This window comes from Ictalurus punctatus, chromosome 26, assembly GCF_001660625.3.
Source record: "Ictalurus punctatus breed USDA103 chromosome 26, Coco_2.0, whole genome shotgun sequence".
Classification (NCBI taxonomy): Eukaryota; Metazoa; Chordata; class Actinopteri; order Siluriformes; family Ictaluridae; genus Ictalurus; species Ictalurus punctatus.
In genome coordinates, this window is record NC_030441.2 from 4,026,619 (window position 1) to 4,046,444 (window position 19,826).

General features: G+C 40.0%; 1 protein-coding gene across 2 annotated transcripts in view; it reads left to right on the plus strand.

Annotated features, from left to right (window-relative positions):
• gpc6a (glypican 6a) overlaps positions 1 to 19,826 on the plus strand; it is a 173,720-nt gene that overhangs the window by 126,603 nt on the left and 27,291 nt on the right. The gene's annotated exons all lie outside the window — the stretch shown is intronic.

A 19,826-nucleotide genomic window follows, 5' to 3' on the forward strand; every position in this document is an offset into this window, starting at 1 on the left:
GTCCGTGGAAGAGTGGCAGTCTGTCATGGACTGTGTTTCAGTGGGTGATGTTTAAACTCCCAAATGCTGAGACAGAATGATCCATGCAGGATGGGAATGAAACCGTATTTCCTGTCATATCCAAATCCCAGAACAGAGGTCACATCTCTGACATTCATAATTCACTGGCTAATAATAAACTGTGAGGACGCGTCACTTCTGCCAATCGGACGAGGCCGTGCAGAGAGCGCGCACTCCCATTAAGGCGCTGTGTGGGGTGGGACGGCACCCTTATCTCCAGGCTAAAACTGAGAGGACAGATATCCCCGTGCGTCCAACACTAAATTAATAAACCCATTAATTTCAGAGTCCACGTTTTTAAACAGAGCGGCCGGAGGCTAAATGTAACCGTCTCTCTGTGGGCTGTGTCCCAATCCGCCATAACTCCGTGCTAAATAGCCTGTCAAAAGTATGCCGTATGCTTGTTGTAATTACACCTGTGCATGGTGTTCTATTTTAACTTAACTGTCTGCTGCGCTAGTGCAGCGGTTTGGGAGACAACCGCAGGCTAGTTGTCATGGTAACCGGGGAATCTTTTATTATAGCTGCTAAATGTTAAGTGTGAAAAAGATGTAGGTCTTGCTACGTAAATAGGTAACGAGTAACAAGTACAAGTAGTGTGATGGAAACACAACCGTGTTCAGGCTTGAGAAGAAAATGTGAAAGAAAACGAAAGAAAAAACAGAAAGAAAGAAATTTATGAGGGATAAAAAAGATGGGTGGGGTGAAGAAAGATAAAGGATGAAAGAATTTTTTTTTTAAAGAAAGGTTAGAGGGAAGAAAAGTACGAGAGGAGAAAAGAACACGGAATGGGGGAAAAGTCTTTAAAAAATAAGTGAATGAAAGAAAAGAAAGAAAGGAAGGAAGAAAAAGGGTTTGGGTGAAAGAAATTAAGATTAAAGGAACAACGGGAAACAAAAAAAAGAAAAGGTGGAAGGAAGAAAACCAGAAATAATAGAAAAATAATGAAAGAAGAAAAGATGTGGCGCAGCACGGGAAGGAATAGAAAAATGAAAGACAACAAAACAAAGAACAGGAAAAACAAAATGAGTGGCATGACGTGACATGATGAAGAAAGAAATGAAGAAAAAGAAAGAAAGAAATATAGCTGAAATGGAAGGAAAAGCAAGCAAAGTAAGTAAAAAAGAAAGGGTGGTGAGATGGAGGGAGGAAGGAAGGAAGGAGTTCCGGATGAAAGAAATAAAGACAAATGAATGAAAGAAAAAAAGATAAGAAATAAAAAAATGTGGCATCACAGAAATTTAAAAAACCTAAAAAAAAAAAAAAAAAGAATGAACCAAATAATAGAAAAAAGAAAGAACATATACACACAGACAGACAGAGTGGAAAAAAAGAAGAAAAGAAAGAATCTACTAAGTGTGCGGAGGTAACAGTAATGAGAGTAATAACACTGATGCTCTGAGTGATGCGGCGTTCACTTGCACAGTCTGCTTTTCTGCAACCTCCGTCCCCTAAAATAAATGTGTAATCAGGTTGTAATGATGGAGCGGCTCTAATGGAGGCCTCTGATAGTCCTACGCTCTGCTTAGGTGACGCACAACATCAGCACTCACTACAAAACCATACTCCTCAAATCACACGCTTTCTATTATTACTCACCTTCTCAATGGGCATGAAGCGCACACTATGGAGTAAGTAACGCCAGCTCGCTAACTAACACGACGAACATTTCCAGGATATTCTAGAACCTTTTATAGCACAGCGCGGTTGAATTCTCAAATCTGATCGGTCAGAAGGTGCGCATCATTTTCCGTATAACAGCACGGCTCGGACAGTTGCTCCGACTGAAACACTCTTGCTCGTGCGATATCGCTTAATTGTTAAATGAAACATTGTAATCATTTGAACAAAGTGGAATAACACATTCCAGATCGTGCGGTTATAAGAAAATCTACAAGTCCGGGATTATTTTTGTATCGCCGCACGGTCTGACGTGTGTTACCAATTTACGTAATATACAAAAGCTTAAAATATTATACAGTAGCTGTCAGCAAGTTGTTGGCATGCCATTACCCTTTCCATCGAAAGAAGTCTATATGAGAAAAGTAAAGTAAAGAATAAACACGGGGTAAAAATGTAGCGGCGATAAACACTCATTTTCTCAACAGCCACTCGTTTTTTATTAAGACGAAGACAAAATGCAGCTTGTCACGTTACTGAGAAATCACCAATTATAAACTCCTCTGTCCTGTGTTGGAAAAGAATGTGAATGTGCTGACACTGGAGACTCCTTCCATGGTTAGATATGTTTGGGGTTTTTTAAACACATTGATGAGCTGTTACTATAGAAATGATAATGTATTTGAACGAGTATGTATTTGATGTATTTGAATATTAATATAAAGCTTAACAAAAGTAATCAACACCTTCCGACCAGATCAGAATCCAGACTTGTGCAATGTTGTCCTTGACATACAGTAACACCAAAATTTGCAAACATAAATGGAATATCTATAGAATATATATATATATATATATATATATATATATATATATATATATATATATATATATATATATATATAGTGTAGCGAGCTTAGACTGCGACGATTTGTGCACAGACACACAGGAGGCTACTTAGGTGCAGAACGTGGAGAGTTTTATTCAGCAGTGTGGGTGTGTGGGTGAGAAAAAGATGTGGTGGGGTGAGGTGCTTGGGGGTTGTTGTTGTCCTCAGGGTTGTAGAGGGCGGGATGGATTCTCCCAGAGAAGTTGAGTACCTGTTTGGCGGTCAGGGAGGTCTGCGGAGGCAGCCAGGGAGCGAAGTCTTCTGCTGTGTCCGTATCCTCTGTGAAAAATAGAAAACAGAATATTAGCATGATTTCATGGACCGTCTCTCCCATTGTTAGAGGAGGTAGGCCCTTTTATACACTCCCGCCGGCTGCTGGATGGTGGAGATACAGTTTCAAGCCTGCCGCGCTGATAATTAGCCGCCAGCTGTGTGTGTTTTTCCTCTTTTGTGTGTCGTCACAAAATATATGTAGGCAAATTTTTGTGTGTAGTGAACTAAATAGCACGTGCGTCTTATTTATTTGACTTCTAAACCGGATTACTCGCTGATGATGTTCTTGAAATCCCTCTGATTGTAACAGTGTGAATATTATTTGCGCATGTTAAAGGTGCAACAGTCGGGGGTTTTTTTTGTGCAAATGACCTGGAAGATACGTAGAACATGATAAAAAGAAATGTCTTAGCACATCTACTGTATGTAAAGGATTAAGTACAACTTTCTACACAATTACCAAATGCATATGTCTTGAGTACACATTAATTAACACACAATATTGGCCCAGACAATTCTTGGACACTCTCTACAGAGATCTTATCCCTGACAACAAGAGTTGTTGAGAGAGGTTTAGCAAGGTGTGACCTGCCAAATTTTGTAATTATGTGGGATAATGTCAGCTTCCACGGCACACATGTCATCGGGGAATGGTTTCATGTCCCCCAAAGGATGCTGATGGAGTTCCTTCCACCATTTTCTCCATTCCTGAATCCAGTTAAAGAATTATTTTCTGCATGGACGTGGAAAGTCTATGATCATCGACCTGAAGACCAAAGAAGATGAAAGAAGTTTGTTTGCTGCAATGGATGAACACTGCATGGGATGGTTAAATGTTTTGGCTGACTTATAACCTTTTTACGGTTGAACTATAGTGTTGTGCTGTCCCCGGTCAGTTATTTTGACAAATGCAACTATAGCGTTGCGAATGTTAAACCTGTTTCAAGAAATAAGCCAAAGCAATTGAGGAAAACTGTAAGTCGCTGGGGAAACCTGTTTGGAAAACTGACGTCTGGTCTGGAATGCTTCTTTGTGTTTGGATGCACCTCCCGTCAGTCATTTTATTTTAGACACTCTACTCTACTGGCAACTGTAGATCCTGGGGGCATCCTTCGGACACGCGATGGGCGGGAATCATTCGAATGTTGAACTGTCTAACTGTCTATAAAAAGTTTTGTGAAGAATGACACTAAGATAAATCATGTCAGATCTTTTCCCACCTTCAATGTGAAATTTTAGGGGATTTTTTAAAAATAACCTGGTTGCATAAATGTGCACACCCCTAAACAAATATGTTGTTGAAGCACCTTTTGATTTTATTAGACCACTCTTTTAGTCTTTTTGGGTAAGCGTGGTACATATTGACATATTGGTAATATTTTCCCACATTTTCTTGCAAAAATATTCTAGATCCGACAAATTGTAAGGGGATCTCCTGTGCAGCGCTCGCTTCAGGTCACCCCACAGACTTTTAGTTGGATTCAGGTCCGGGTTCTGGCAAGACCATTCAAAAACATTGATTTGCTTAAGCCATTCCTTGATTTGGATGTATGCTTTGGGTCATTGTCGTGCTGAAAGGTGAAATTACTTTTCATCTTCAGCTGACTAGCAGACACCTGAAAGTTTGCACAAAAATCAACTGCTACTTGTAGCTATTCATGATTCATGATCCACCCTGATAAAAGCCCCAGATTTGACTGAAGAAAAGCAGCCCTAAAGTATGATGCTGCCACCACCATGCTTCACCGTGGCGATGGTGTTCATTTTTTTGCACCAAGCATACTTTGTGGAATTATTATATCTTTTGAAATTGCTCTCATCAGACCATATCAGATTTTGTCACATGTTTTGGGGTGATTTACTTGGGCTTGGCTGTTTTCTTTGTGAGAAAGGGCTTCTGTCTAGCTTTCCTACCCAATAACCCAGACATGTGAAGAATACAAAAGATTGTTGTCACAATCAGAGAGTAATCAGTACTTGTCAGATGTTCTTGCAGCTCCTTTAATGTTGCTGTAGGTCTCCTGGCAGCCTCCCTGGTAAGATTTTGTCTCATCCTTTCGTACATTTTGGAGGGACGTCCTGTTCTTGGTGATGTCACTGTGGTGCGCCATTTTCTCTATTTGTTGTTGATGGCCTTCACGGTGTTCCATGTTACATCTAATGTTTTGGAAATTCTTTCATACCCCTCTCCTGGTCGATACATTTTAACAAGTTATATACTGTGCATGATTTGTCAGCTCTTTGCGAACCATGGCTTCAGCATTCGGATGAAACCAAGAAGATGTGAAGAAAATCCCATAGAAACAGCTGGTCTTTATTTGGGGTTAATCAGAATAACTGTATGATAATTACTTTTGAACCTGAGATTGAATGTGGTTGGTTCATTCTGAACACAGCCACATCCAGAGTTATAAAAGGGTGTGCACGCTTGTTTAACTAGGTTATTGTAACTTTTTTATTTTTTCCTATTTTTGCCTAAAATGTTTCTGATTTTCTGTTTTTCATTCAATTTTTATACATTGTAATTTCACATTGAGGCTAGAAAAAGTTCTGACATGATTTATAATAGTTAATTTTTTTTACCTGCCATTTTAACAGGGGTGTGTAGTCTTTTTATATCCATTGTAGATGACAAAAGCGTGACGAAATATAATGAGTGTGAAAATATCCGCTCGTTATAGTGGGTTAATGCAGCGGACCCATTTTGCACTATAAACCTCGTGCTTTTAAGAGTATAATAAAATAAAGACCGTGTGACATCATCAATCCACGCCATTGGACTGCAAATTAATTAAAACCTCGCAGGACGGTTTACACTCACCTCACTCATATGGAGATCGATATCAGGCACTGTTTACTGATCTGTTGTGGCGATAATGAGATTTTCAGTGGGTGCGTGTGTGCGTGTGTGTTACATTCGGATGATGAACAGCTCTGTGACATCGTTACTGCACCACATCGCATTCTTTTTCTGTCCCCAAAAGGAGAGGACGAGGAGACAAACTCAAGGAGACACGGATGTCCTTTTTCTGGCTGAAGATACACTGAGAAAAAGTCATTTTTTGTTGTCGTTTTTTTTCTACAGAGTAAAATCCACAGTGCTCTGGGTCAATACTGAGACTAAATGAAATACATCATAAAGCTACAGTCATTTGAAAAGACACATAGGAGCAGTTACAGTCTGGTGAAAGAATCTAATTGGCTTGGTAACAACCTCAAATTGCATCCCAGCATGAGCGCTGAATTTATTACTGTTTTTAGTCATGTATTTTAATGCAATTATTTTTAATTTACTTTTTGTTTCTAGTTAATAACTCATAGAAAACACACACCCACACACACACACACATATATATATATATATATATATATATATATATATATATATATATATATATATATATATATATATATATATATATATATATATCCATCCATCCATCCATCCTCAACTGCTTATCCGTCAATCGGGTCCCGGGGGCAGCAGCTCCAGCAGGGGACCCCAAACTTCCCTTTCCCGAGCCACATTAACCAGCTCTGACTGGGGGATCCCGAGGCATTCCCAGGCCAGTGTGGAGATATAATCTCGCCACCTAGTCCTGGGTCTTCCCCGAAGGTCTCCTCCGAGCTGGACGTGGCTGGAACACCTCCCTAGGGAGGCGCCCAGGGGGCATCCTTACCAGGTGCCTGAACCACCTCAACTGGATCCTTTCAACGCAAAGGAGCAGCGGCTCTACTCTGAGTTCCTCTCGGATAGCCGAGCTTCTCACCCTTTCTCTAAGGGAGAAGCCAGCCACCCTCCTGAGAAAACCAATTTCGGTCGCTTGTACCCGCGATCTAGTTCTTTCGGTCACTATCCAACTTTCATGACCATAGGTGAGGGTAGGAACGAAGATTGCCCGGTAGATCGAGAGCTTTGCTTTCCGGCTCAGCTCTCTTTTCGTCACAAAAAGCGATTGCAATACCGCTCCCGCTGCTCCGATTCTCCAGCCAATCTCCTGCTCCAATGTCCCCTCACTCGTGAACAAGTCCCCGAAGTACTTGAACTCCTTCACTTGGGTTGAGTACTCATTCCCTACCCGGAGTAGGCACTCCATCGGTTTCCTGCTGAGAACCATGGCCTCAGATTTAGAGGTGCTAATCCTCATCCCAGCCGCTTCACACTCAGCTACGAACCGATCCAGTGTGTGTTGAAGGTCACGGACCGATGATGCTATCAGGACCACATCATCTGCAAAAAGCAGCGATGAAATCATCAGGCCACTGTAAACCCTCCCCACCATGACATGATATATATATATATATATATATATATATATATATATATATATATATATATATATATATATATATGTTCATGTACAGTTGGGGAAATAAGTATTGAACATGTCAACATGTTTTTCAATAAATATATTTCCATTGAGGCTATTCACATGAAATTTTCACCCGACTTATTAACTCAAGAAATCCAGAAGACAATATGTTTAGAAGAATTGGCCAAAATCACACCTGAATACTGCAGCCTTACAAACTCCACTAAAGGGGAGTGTTAAATAAATATCAGTTAGCGTGTTCAATAATTTTTTCCTTTGTCATTCCACTTTATTACACATAACTTTATTTATGGACTTTAATGTTGTGAATTATTTATATTTCCAGATTTCTTGAGTTAATACTTATTTCTGAGACTAAGACTGTAACGAGGAGGAGGGAGAAGCCAGGTTGTGAGGATGCACACCTGGCACTGATTGGGCTAATCACCGGGGGGGGGGGCCTGAAAATATTTTCAGGCAATTCCACATTTGTGTGTGGAAGTAGATGAGAATTCATACTGTAATTTCATTTTGATGCAAGGATGTTGTTTATTTCTTGTTGCAAGAAATAAAAAATGGAAGGAAGCATAAGAAAAGATACGAAGAGAAGAAAAATGTTCCGTGTAAAAAATGAAAGCAAGAAAAGATAATGGGTGGGTGAGATGAAAGAAAGAAAGAAAGAAAGAAAGAAAGAAAGAAAGAAAGAAAGAAAGAAAGAAAGAAAGAAAGAAAGAAAGAAAGAAAGAAAGAAAGAAAGAAGATAAAGGGTGGGTGAGATAAAAGAAGGAAGGAACGAAAGAAAGAAGGAAGGAAGGAAAGAAAAGATAAAGGGTAGATGAGATGAAACAAAGAAAGAAATATAAAGGGTGGGTGAGATGAGAAAAAAAAGAAGGTGGTGGGATGAAAGAAAGATAAAGAAAGATAAATGGAGGGTGGGGTGAAAGAAAGAAGGTGGGTGGGATGAAATAGAAAAAAGATAAATGGTGGGTGGGATGAAATAAAGAAAGAGAAGGTGGGTGGGATGAAAGAAAGAAAAATAAATGGAGGGTTGTGTGAAAGAATGAAAGAAACATGGTGGGTGGGATGAAAGAAATAAAGAATGTGGGTGAGATGAATAAAATAAAGAAAGAAAGAAGGTGGGTGGGATGAAAGAAAGAAGGTTGGTGGGTGGGATGAAAGAAGAAAAAAAAGAAAAGGTAAAGGGTAGGTGAAATGAAAGAGAACAAAAGAAAGAAAAATAAAGTTGGGTGGGATGAAGGAAAGAAAGAAAGAAAGAAAGAAAGAAAGAAAGAAAGAAAGAAAAAGAAAGAAAGAAAGAAAGAAAGAAAGAAAGAAAGAAAGAAAGAAAGAAAGAAAGAAAGAAAGAAAGAAATGGAGGCTGGGGTGAAAAAGAAATAAAGAAAGATGGTGGGTGGGAGGAACGAAAGAAAGAAGGTGGGTAGGATGAATGAAAGAAAGAGAGAAGATAGGTGCTATGAATGAAAGAAGGTGGGTGAGGTGAAAGAAAGAAAGAAAAGATAAAGGGCATGTGAGATGAAAGAGAAAGAAAGAAAAGATAAAGGGTAGGTGAGATGAAAGAAAGAAAGAAAGAAAGAAAGAAAGAAAGAAAGAAAGAAAGAAAGAAAGAAAGAAAGAAAAGTTAAAGGGTGGGTGAGATGAAAGAAAGAATAATGGAAAGAAAGAATGAAGGTGGGTGAGACGAATGAAAGAAAGAAAGAAAAAAGAAAAATAATGTGGGGTGTTTATAATATGAGTTATTTATTAAAGACGTAAATTTAATTCTTTTTTTTTTTTTTTTTTTTTTACTTTGGATTATGACGCTTTAGTAAATGTAGTAAATACACACCATGTTTATAAAGACGTGTTTTATAATTATTTTAAGAAGCTGGGCATTTGGGGCGTTTTGGGTTGAATGTATAGCGAAGTAAAGTGAAAAATATATATCCGTCTAGAATAGTAAAGATTTTAAAGGGTCCAAGCCATTTCCATCCTCCATCTCCTCCTCAAATCACTTGAGTGAGTGGGTGACCTTCACTATTTATTCTGTTGAAAAAGTAGAGAACATTTAGATCAGCGTGAATGTGAGTTGGCCGTGTCAAGACTTTCCATTTCAGTAAAATGAAAAGCTTTGGCCATAAAGTCACGGATCCCCAACCGGCAGACACTCAAGTGTTTAAAAAATTTAAGACGAGGGCTCACACTGGAAACGTGCCTCAGTGTGCCGAGCGTCAGCAGAGCAGCTGAGCACGCCGGACATTGTCTTAAATATCAAATAGCAGAAGCAGAAGTGTGTGCTTGACTTACTGCAGACATTTTACAGTGAAAATATTGTGACAGATTAGGTTTCGATTCAGGATTTAACACTGCCTGAGTCCAGGACATGCACATATGGAGGATGTGTGAACTTTAAAATCGTGAACGTCACCTCGAAAGCTGTCAGCTAAATCCTGTGCTCGCTTGGAGGAGAGAAAGTGAGGAGAAAAACATTTGCTGTATGTGTGTTCTACTGTTTTGAGCTTTTTATATTCAACATGGCACACTAAGCACAATTTCCTGACTTTATTTGCTAAATCAGTAATAATTAAAATACGAACTCGCGTTATAGTAAAAAGTAAAATACGAACTTGCGTTATAGTAAACAGTAAAATACGGACTCGCGTTATAGTAAACAGTAAAATACGAACTTGCGTTATAGTAAACAGTAAAATACGAACTCGCGTTAGAGCAAACAGAGTAAAATACGTACTAGTATTACAGTAAACAGGCTAAAACTTGAAGTAGCTTCATAAACTGGCACGTAGCATTACAGAAAACAAACTAGCATGCTGGTAAACAAGCTAACTACAAACTAAAAGTTAATTCAACGTTTTGCCATTAAACCGATTTAGAATTTTGAAACATGAAAATTTTTTAATGATTAAAACACTGGACATATGTACAGGTCAAGCAGCTCAGCATCATTTCTCTCTCTCTCTCTCTCTCTCTCTCTCTCTCTCTCTCTCTCTCTCTCTCTCCATCCTGCTCATTTTCATGGCTAATTAAGTTTTCAGCTCGCGTTGCCGTTAGCGAGCCTGTTGTCACCGCAGTGTAAGTGATCCGCATTGATTTTAGTGACTCATTTCTTTTTAATCGCGTGGTTTTGATGTGGAGCAGAAACCTGAGGCGGCTGTGAGCCCACCACCAGCTCCCTGATATTTCCTGTCCTTGTGAAGAAGCAGGCAAAAATACACACAAACACGAGCGTGAGGGCAGGAACCGGGGACGAGGGAGCGGCTTGACCGGGTTAAAGGAGGAAAAATATATAAACACGTGTGTGTAAATCTGAGTGGGAATGTCTCACATACTCAGCTCAGTAGCATTAATGTCACGGATACAGCAAACTATTATTATTTTTTATTTATTTATTTATTTATTTATTTATTTATTTATTTATTTATTTATTTCACACACTTTCTTTGCCACATCTTTTCTTCTTTCATTATTTTTCTATTTCTCTATTTCCCCATAAACCATCTTTGTGTCCTTTCATCCTTTCCTTTTTCTTTTTTACTTTCTTGTTCATCCATTTCATGCCTTTTCTCTTTCATTTTTCTTTGCTTTGGTTTTTATCTCCCTTTAATTCTTTTTTATTTTTCTGTTATTTCTTTATGCTGTCTATCTTCGTTTAATCTTTAATTTCTTTAATTATTCCTACATTTGCTGAGTGTCCTTTGTTTTTCACTTTGCCATCCTTTCCTTTAGTTTTTCCTTTTTTTCGTTCCCAAGTTGTATCTTTTCTTTTTTTTTCATTTTTTCTTTATTTGCTTTGCTTTTTTCGTTCTTTCTTTCTTTGCCACCCCTTTCATTATTTCATCTTTCACTATTTTTCTGCTATTTCTTTCTCTCCACTCACTTTCTTTCTTTCTTTCTTCCCTTGTGTCCCTCCATCCTTTGTTTTTTCACATCTCTGTCCTTTCCCTTTTTTCATCTCCTATCCTGTCTTTTTTTTCCTCCATTAATCCTTTTAATGACTTTTCTCTTTCATTATCCCTTGCTTTTTTATCTCCCTTTATTATTTATTTTTTCTTTTCTTTTTTTTTTACTTGGAGAAGTTAAATAAAAAAATAAAAAAAACAAAGGACAGTGTGCAAAAATAGGATTTTGCACATTGTCCTTTGTTTTTTGTTTGTTTGTTTTTTTTACTGTTTTCATTCCCCAGTTGTATTTTATCGTTTTAAATTTCCTTTCATTGCTTTCCCTTCTTTTTTCATCTTTCACTGTTCTTTCTATCTTTCTTTCTTTGTGTCCCTCCATCCATTGTTTTTCATCTCCATGTCATTTCTCTTTTCTTTTTTTCATCTCCCATACTTTCTTTTTTCTTTTCATCCCTAATGCCTTTTCTCTTTCATTATTCCTTGCTTTGTTTTTATCGTCCTTTTATCATGTTTACCATTTTGTTTTTATTCTTTACTTTGCTTCATTTTCTTTCTTTCTGAGTGAATCACTTCATTATTTATTTATTTACTAATTCATTATGTAATGTATTTATTCTCTTTCATCTACATTATTTATTTTCTCCCATGTTATTCTCTGTTTTCCTTTATTTGTGCATTTATTTAATCCGTCCGTCTTTACTGTCGTTGCCTTTCTTTCTTTCTTTCTACTTTCCAGATGCAAATTGGGAGAATATTTTTCTATCACTTATGTGTTTATCTTTATCTTGAGTAATCAGTGTAGAGCGACTCTTTATCTTCCCCATCTCTGCATCCCTTGCTCCCACATGTTCGCTCACTCTGACTTCCTTGTTATCTGAGATCTGTCCATCTCTCTCCTTCTGTCCGTCTCTCTCTCTCCATCTGTCTCTCTCTCTCATCGCGGAGCGATGGAGTGTGCAACGGCTGTGATGGATTTGACAGGTACAAACCCCGACAGAGATGCGGAGACAGATAAAGTGTTTCATTCACACCATCCGTTGTTCTCTTTCATCCTGTCTCTGTGTCTTACTCTCACACAGTCTCATTCTCGCTGTCTCACTCTCGCTCTATTTTTTCCACTTTATATAACCACATCCTTTAAACCCAGCAGATGTGTATGTGTGTATATTTATAGGTGTTAAGGTGTTAATTCTCCCTTCTATGTCATACGTGTAAGCAGCGCTACACATTTGGAATGTGTCCCTGATCTCTTTTTTAAGCTATGTGACAGCTATGGCTTTTCCTCTGGAGAAATAAATAAAAATGGAGTGTTTACTTAGAGGAAACGTCAAATCAGCGTGCCTGTGGTTAAACTCGCAGTAACACCCAACTGCGGCATTGTAAACACTAAGCATTCCAGGATACGCCGCTTCCTCCTGCACTCCTGTTTTTACCTCACACACACACCAAAATAGTCACAATTACAACACCACAATTAGGGGTGAAACTCATAGTTTCACTTCCTTGACATCCTGAAAGAGTGAAGCAGCAGGAGTGGAATGTAAACGATGGAAAAAATTAAAGACTTAATGTTAATATATTTAACGTTCTCAAAATGTTTGAGATAGAAAGTGTCCAAAGTCATGATGGAAAAGAACAGTGGGGGGGATAAAAGAATAGAGAAAGGAAGAACGAATATCATAAAAAATTGAGTAGAAAAAAATAAAAAGTAAAGAAAGACAAGAAAAAAAATTTAAGGACGCATGTTAGCATTCCAGTGAGCTTGCAGTTCCACTGAACGCTCTTTATGACATCACCAGAATTTTCGACCTGTATGTGCACGCTTGACTATTTAGCTTTTATTCCTTAAGGAGCCATATCTAAAATTTACCCATAATGCAGTAAAGGGCACTTCATTAACCTTCCCTCCTGGTCGCTCCCTAATTAGTGAAGGAGTCGGGCACTAAATGATCTTTTTTTCTTCATTATGTTTGTTGCTTCAGTGATTTTATTACTTCAGAGCTGCTACAGAGACGCACATGACTGCACCTGAATGCTAATTACTTCTGACTCCACCCACAACACCCACCAATCCCTTGTAACTCCCAGTACCACTGTATTAGTGTAGGCTAGTTACTGCTTAACTCACCAACCACAACTACTAATTACTTTTGACTTCACTCACCACAACTACTAATTATTGCTGACTCATCTCAATTATTAAAGCAGACTTCAACCACCACACCCACTAACTGACTCCAACCTATTATGCCCACTAATAATTGCTAACTCCACCCACTACACTCATTAATTTCTGTTTGTTCCACCATCATACTACATTACGTCTGACTCAATAATTCTCACTCTATTGCTAACTCCACCCACTAAAATTACTGATTACTTTTTCCTTCACCCACAAAACTCATTCGTGCTGACTAAGAATACTGATTCCATCAACAATACTAATTAACTTTGACTCCACCCACCACACTAATCTTGACTCTACCCAGCCACATCAGCTAAGTACTTCTGACTCCACCCACCACTCTAATTACTTTTGACTCCACCTACCACACAAATTATTTCTGACTCCACCCATTACACTAATTTCTTCTGACTCCATGCATTATACTAATTACTTCTGACTCCACCCAGACACATCAAATAATTATTTCTGAATTCACCCAGCACACGCACTATATTTAATCTCCATCCACTCTACTCACTAATTAGTCTTCACTCCACCCACTACACTGACTAATTACTTTTGCCTCATCCACTAAGTACTAATTACACACTAATTACTCCATCCACTACACATTTACATTTATTCATTTAGCAGATGTTTTTATCCAAAGCAACTTACAAATGATGAAATACAAGCAAAGCGATACATCAAACGGAGAACAATACAAGTAGTGCTACCATACAAGAGCTTTTAATTAAGTGGGTTTTTTTTTTTAAAGGATAATGTGGGGTTGGCGTTTTAGAGGATAGTTAGGTGTTCACGGAAGAGGTGGGTCTTTAGCTGTTTTTTTGAAGATGGTGAGAGATTCTGTGGTCCGGATTGAGGTTGGAAGTTCATTCCACCACTGAGGGACAGATAGTGTGATGGTTCTGGAAAGGGACCTTGAGTCACGCTGAGTAGGCACTACTAAGTGTAGGTCATTAATTGATCGCAGGTTGCGTGAGGGAACGTAAGCCTTAGGAGAGTGTTGAGGTAGGAGGGTGATGTTTCACGTGAACATCATTGCCTTGAATTTGATACGGGCGGCTACAGCAAGCCAGTGGAGGGAGATGAACTGTGGGCGGCTATGGCACAGGTGGTAGAGCGGGTTGTCCACTAATCATAGGGTTGGCGGTTCGATTCCTGGCCCACATGACTCCACATGCCTAAGTGTCCTTGGGTAAGACACTGAACCCCAAGTTGCTCCCGATGTCAAGTTAGTGCCTTGCATGGGAGCTCTGCTACCACTGGTGTGTGAGTGTGTGTATGAATGGGTGAATGAGACACAGTGTAAAGTGCTTTGGATAAAAGTGCTATATATAAGTGCAGGCCATTTACAATGAAGAGGGGGGGTCACATGGGTCCTTTCGGGCTGGTTGAAGATGATTTGTGCTGATGCATTCTGAATCATCTGAAGGGGTTTGGTGGAGCTGGCAGGAAGGCCCAAGAGTAGTAAATTACAATAGTCCAGTTTTGTTATGACGTGAGCCTGGAATAGTAGTTGTGTAGCCTGTTCGGTGAGATACCTCTTCTGATTTTCTTGATGTTGTACAGAATGAACCTACAGGACCGTGCAGTTGTTGAAATGTGGTCTGTAAAGGTCAAGCTTTCATCACCCCAAGGTTCCTGGCTGTTCTGGTTGTTTTGAGTGTGGTTGAGCCAAGCTGTACAGTGAGGTTGTGGTTGATTGAGCGGCAGGCTAGGATGACTAGAAGCTCAGATTTTGCCAAGTTGAGCTTAAGGTGGTGTTCCCTCATCCAGTCCAAGATGTCAGACAGCCAAACAGAGATTCATACAGAGACAGATGGATCATCAGGCTGGAAGGACAAATAGAGCTGGGTGTCATCAGCATAGCAATGATACGAGAAGCCATGAGACTCCATCACCTGCCCTAGCGATGTGGTATAGCAGTGGACCCAGAACTGACCCCTGAGGAACCTCAGTTGTGAGTTGCTGAGTTTCAGAAATACCCCCCATCCACAATACCTTGAAGGATCTGTCTGAGAGATAGGATTCCACCTAGCGCAGAGCCTTTCTGGTGATGCGTAGGCTGCAGAGAGTTGACAGGAGGATCTGATGATTCACAGTGTCGAAAGCAGCAGAGAGGTCGAGTAGGATGAGGACAGATGATCTTGAGGTTGCTCTTTCTAGTCGTAAGGCTTCAGTGACGGAAAGCAGAGCAATCTCTGTGGAGTGACTGCTTTTGAAGCCTGATTGCTTGGTGTCCAGGAGGTTGTTCTGTGTGAGAAAATTGGAGAGTTGATTGAAAGCAGCACTTTCAAGGATTTTGGAAAGAAAAGGGGAGGATGGAAACAGGTCTGTAGTTGTCAACTGCAGAAGGGTTATGTGATGGTTTTTAAGCAGTGGGGTAACCCGGGCCTGCTTAAATGAGGTAGGGTATGTGCCAGTAGAGAGGGATGTGTTAAATATGTGTGTGAGTGCAGGTAATAGTGTGGGAGAGATGGACAGGAGAAGGTGAGAAGGGATAGGGTTAAGAGGACAGGTTGTGGGACAGCTATAGAGGAGGAGTTTTGAGACATCAGTCTCTGAGAGGGGAGAGAAGGAGGCCATTTGAGAGTTACATGGAGGAGTAGCCGGTCTATGTTTGTCTGGGGCCAAGAACAGATTCCTGATTGATGTAACCTTGTTGGAAAAGAAAGTGGCAAAGTCATCTGCAGTGAGAGAGGTAGGGGATGGGTGAGGAGGGGGACAGAGAAGAGAAGAAAAGGTTTTGAAGAGAGTACGGGTGTTGGGAGAGCTGCCAATCTTCTCTTGGTAGTATATATCTTTATCACTGGAGATGCTATGGGAAAAGTGGAGAGAAGTGTTAGATAATTGATTAGGTCAATTGGATCATTAGATTTCCGTCATTTCCTTCAGCTGCTCTTAGTTTTTCCCAGTTGTTACACAGAACTGTTTGCCTTTTTTTTTGAGTTGCTGGTGTGGCAAACTGCTTGAAGTCAAACATGGGGAAGAGTGCAAGAAAGTCAGCTGCATGCGACTTTAAGTGAATGATGAAGTCACCGAGGACCACAAGAGGAGTTCCGTTATCCGGGATGGTGGACAGTAGCATGTCAAACTCTTTATTGAACTTCCCCAGTTGACCTGGAGGACAATAAACAACAAGAAAGTGCATTTTGGTAGGGTCAGTGACCGTAACAGCATGAAATTCAAAGGACGTGTAGGAGAAAGGGGGAGAAAGATACTTAAATGTCCATGTTTTGGAGAGTAGTAAACCTGTACCACCCCCTCGTCTGTTGGGACGCGAGTTATGGGAGAAGTTGAAGTTGGAGACTAGGGCAGTGGATGTGGCAGTGTTCTCAGTATGGAACACTGAGAGTCTCAGTCAGAGTCAGCACACTAAGCTTGGAGTGGGTTGCAAAGGCAGGAATGAAATCTGCCTTGTTGACGGCAGATTGGCAGTTCCAAAACCTGATAGAGAATGAAAAGGAATCTGCAGAGGCCACAGGTAGAGAGCATAGGTTGTCCAAATTGCATACTTTTCTGGGAGTGTACCGTGGTCTACAAAAAATACTTCTGACTCCACCCATTACACTAATTACTTCTAATTCCACCTACCACATGAATTACTTCTGACTCTACTCATTAAACTAATTACTTCTGACACCTTGACTCCAGTTACCAAACTTACTAATTACTTCAGATTCCTCCAACACACCCACTAATTACTGCTGCCCCCACCCACCACATTCACTAACTACTGTTCACTTCTCCGACCACAAGCACTAATTACCAAAGTCTCCACCCATTACACCCACTAATTATTGCAGAATCCACCCACCATGCCCACTATTTGCTGTTGACTGCACCTGCCACAATAATTACTGCTGACTCCACCAAGCACATCCATGTATTACTTCTGACTCCACCCACCTCACTTAGCAATGGGTTCAGACTCCACCCACCAGTCTAATTGCTTACTGTCCAATCCACCCACCACACCCACTAACTACTGTTCACTTCTCCGACCACAAGCACTAATTACCAATGACTCCACCCATTACACCCACTAATTTTTGCAGAATCCACCCACCATGCCCATTATTTGCTGTTGACTGCACCCACCACAATAATTACTGCTGACTCCACCAAGCACATCCATGTATTACTTCTGACTCCACCCACCTCACTTAGCAATGAGTTCATACTCCACCCACCAGTCTAATTGCTTACTGTCCACTCCACCCACCACACCCACTAATTACCTACCTAATTACTCCAACCACCAATCAATTCAGTTTGTTATTAAAATGAGGCTTAAAATGGAAATTGTGAAATTCAGCCCAGATAAGTGTGAATATATCTTTTTGTTGCTTCTGTAGGCGCCTTCTTTAGTGCTTCAGTGCTTTCTATTTTAGTTAGAACACGGAGCTAATATTAAACACCACTTCAGAAGCCATTTCAAGATAAAGCATCATACTCGCTCTGCAACTCGGATCAGATCTCTGCGGGAGGAAACTTTCCAGTACAGATAGATTGAGGTGAATGCTGAACCTTTTGACAAGTTTCAAATTCTGAAAACAAAATAAAGTATAAATGTGTCCTGGCTTTCCCCCCTGTGGCATGTCGTTGATTCACTCGCTCCGTGCCCCCGCACAGAATTTACAAATAAAAAACGGCTCTGTCAGACAGCTCAGAGCTCCTGGGGGCGGAGTCATTAATTCATTTATCTTCAGTAACCACTTTATCCTGAACGTTGTGGATCCGGAGCCAGTCTCATGCAAGTCTCACGGACTGGACGCAAGTCAGAAGAATTCACCCTGGATGGGACACCAGTCAATTACAGAGAACCTTCACACGCTTATTCACACGTAGGGGCAAGTAAGCATAGCCAAACCAGAGCACCCTACTACTAATAACCCATAATCCTGAAGAAGATATCATAGTTCAAGCATTTCAAGAATATTTCCATAAATAGCAGGAGTGTTTTGGGGGAAGAAACAAGAACGGATCTTGAAATTGGTGAAGGGATTTGAAAAAAGGTGTCAGGGTGGATCTTAAAGGTAATAGTGGTTATCTGGAATGGGAAAAGGGGCATGGCATGGCATAAATAGGAGGGGTTTGGTTAAAATTAATAGGGTGAGTATGGAATAATGAAGATGGGAGGTGTCTCTACAAGTGGGTGGAGTCTTGAAAGACAGCCTGGTCATTCTCTATTTTCCTCTGATCTAATTCAGTTGTGAAAAGAAAAGACCTCCGAAATAAGAAGGGGTGGAGTCTGAAAATAGGGGGCGTGGTTTGGACCAGGATCAGGAAATATTCAAACGAAAGTAATTTAGAAATCATTGAGCAGCTTTTATAAAAGAGAGTGCGGTCGATGGGAAGAGAAAACTTGGAAAAGTGGGTGGAGTCGGCTAGTTTACGTTAGAAAGAACATTAAAAAAAAAGAACAGCTCCAGAATTATTGGCACCCTTGAAGGTGAAGATGAGTTTAAAACAAAGTTAGGGAAAAATGTTGAGAAAATAAATATTCTGATTCTCAGAAAATGTGTCCAGATATTATGAAGTCCACTGTTTGTTCTACATATATATATATTTTTTATCTCTGAAGATGGAGACACTCTGCTATTGAGCCTAATGTGTTTTTCTCCATTATTAAATCTCTCGAGTCTCTCTGACCTCTCAACGTTAATTGCGTTTGCCGTTATTTCATTTTTCCATTTTGTGCCGGAAGCCTGCAGCCATTCGTCCTTTTTTTTTTTTTTCTTTTCTTTTTTTTCTTTTTTTTTTCTTTTTTCAACAGCACTCGCTCTTTCACTTCCTCTTTCAAAGCCCTAATTGACAATCAAGTCTTAAATCTTCCACTCTCTCTTTCTCGGCTGTAATGAAAGAGCGAGACACCTGCAGGCGGTTCTATCGTTCAGGAGTGGGCCTAAATGAAAAGATCAAACACTTTCATGCCGCCCTCGTTCATCCAGAGTGCACTTGGATCGATAGTCTCACTCTGGCCGTGGTAATAGGTTCCCTACGAGTGCAAATTAATAACAGAGATTTAACGACTGAACTGCGCAAGCGGTATGGCGTCCGTCCACACTGTAGACTGCAGAGACGTTCAGGAGACATGCGGGCGAAGGGCACGCGCGCACGCGCGCTGATGCCTCTCTAACAGGTTGCTGTATCACAGCCTGAGGAATAGAGTGGGCGTGGCTTGTAGAACATCTTGTGCTGCAAGTGTACACTTAGTGAAAGTGAACAGTTTCGAATTGTACTTCTTTCTTTCTCCCCTTCTTTTCTAATTTTGTTCTTTCTACTTTTTTCTTTCTTTCTTTTTTCACTTCTTCATCCCCTCCTCTATATATATTTCTTTTCCCACCTTAATCTTTTCTTTACCGATCTTTTCATTCTTTCCTTCCTTCCACATGCTTTTCCCTTTCTTTCTCATTTTGTCCTTTCTACTTTTTTAACCTTCTTTCTTTCTTTCCTTCCGTCATTCCCCACTCTTTTCTTTCTAGTTTCATTCTTTCTACCGATTCTTTCTTTCTTTTCCACTTCTCCATCCTTTCCTTTACATATTTTTTTTCATCCCCATC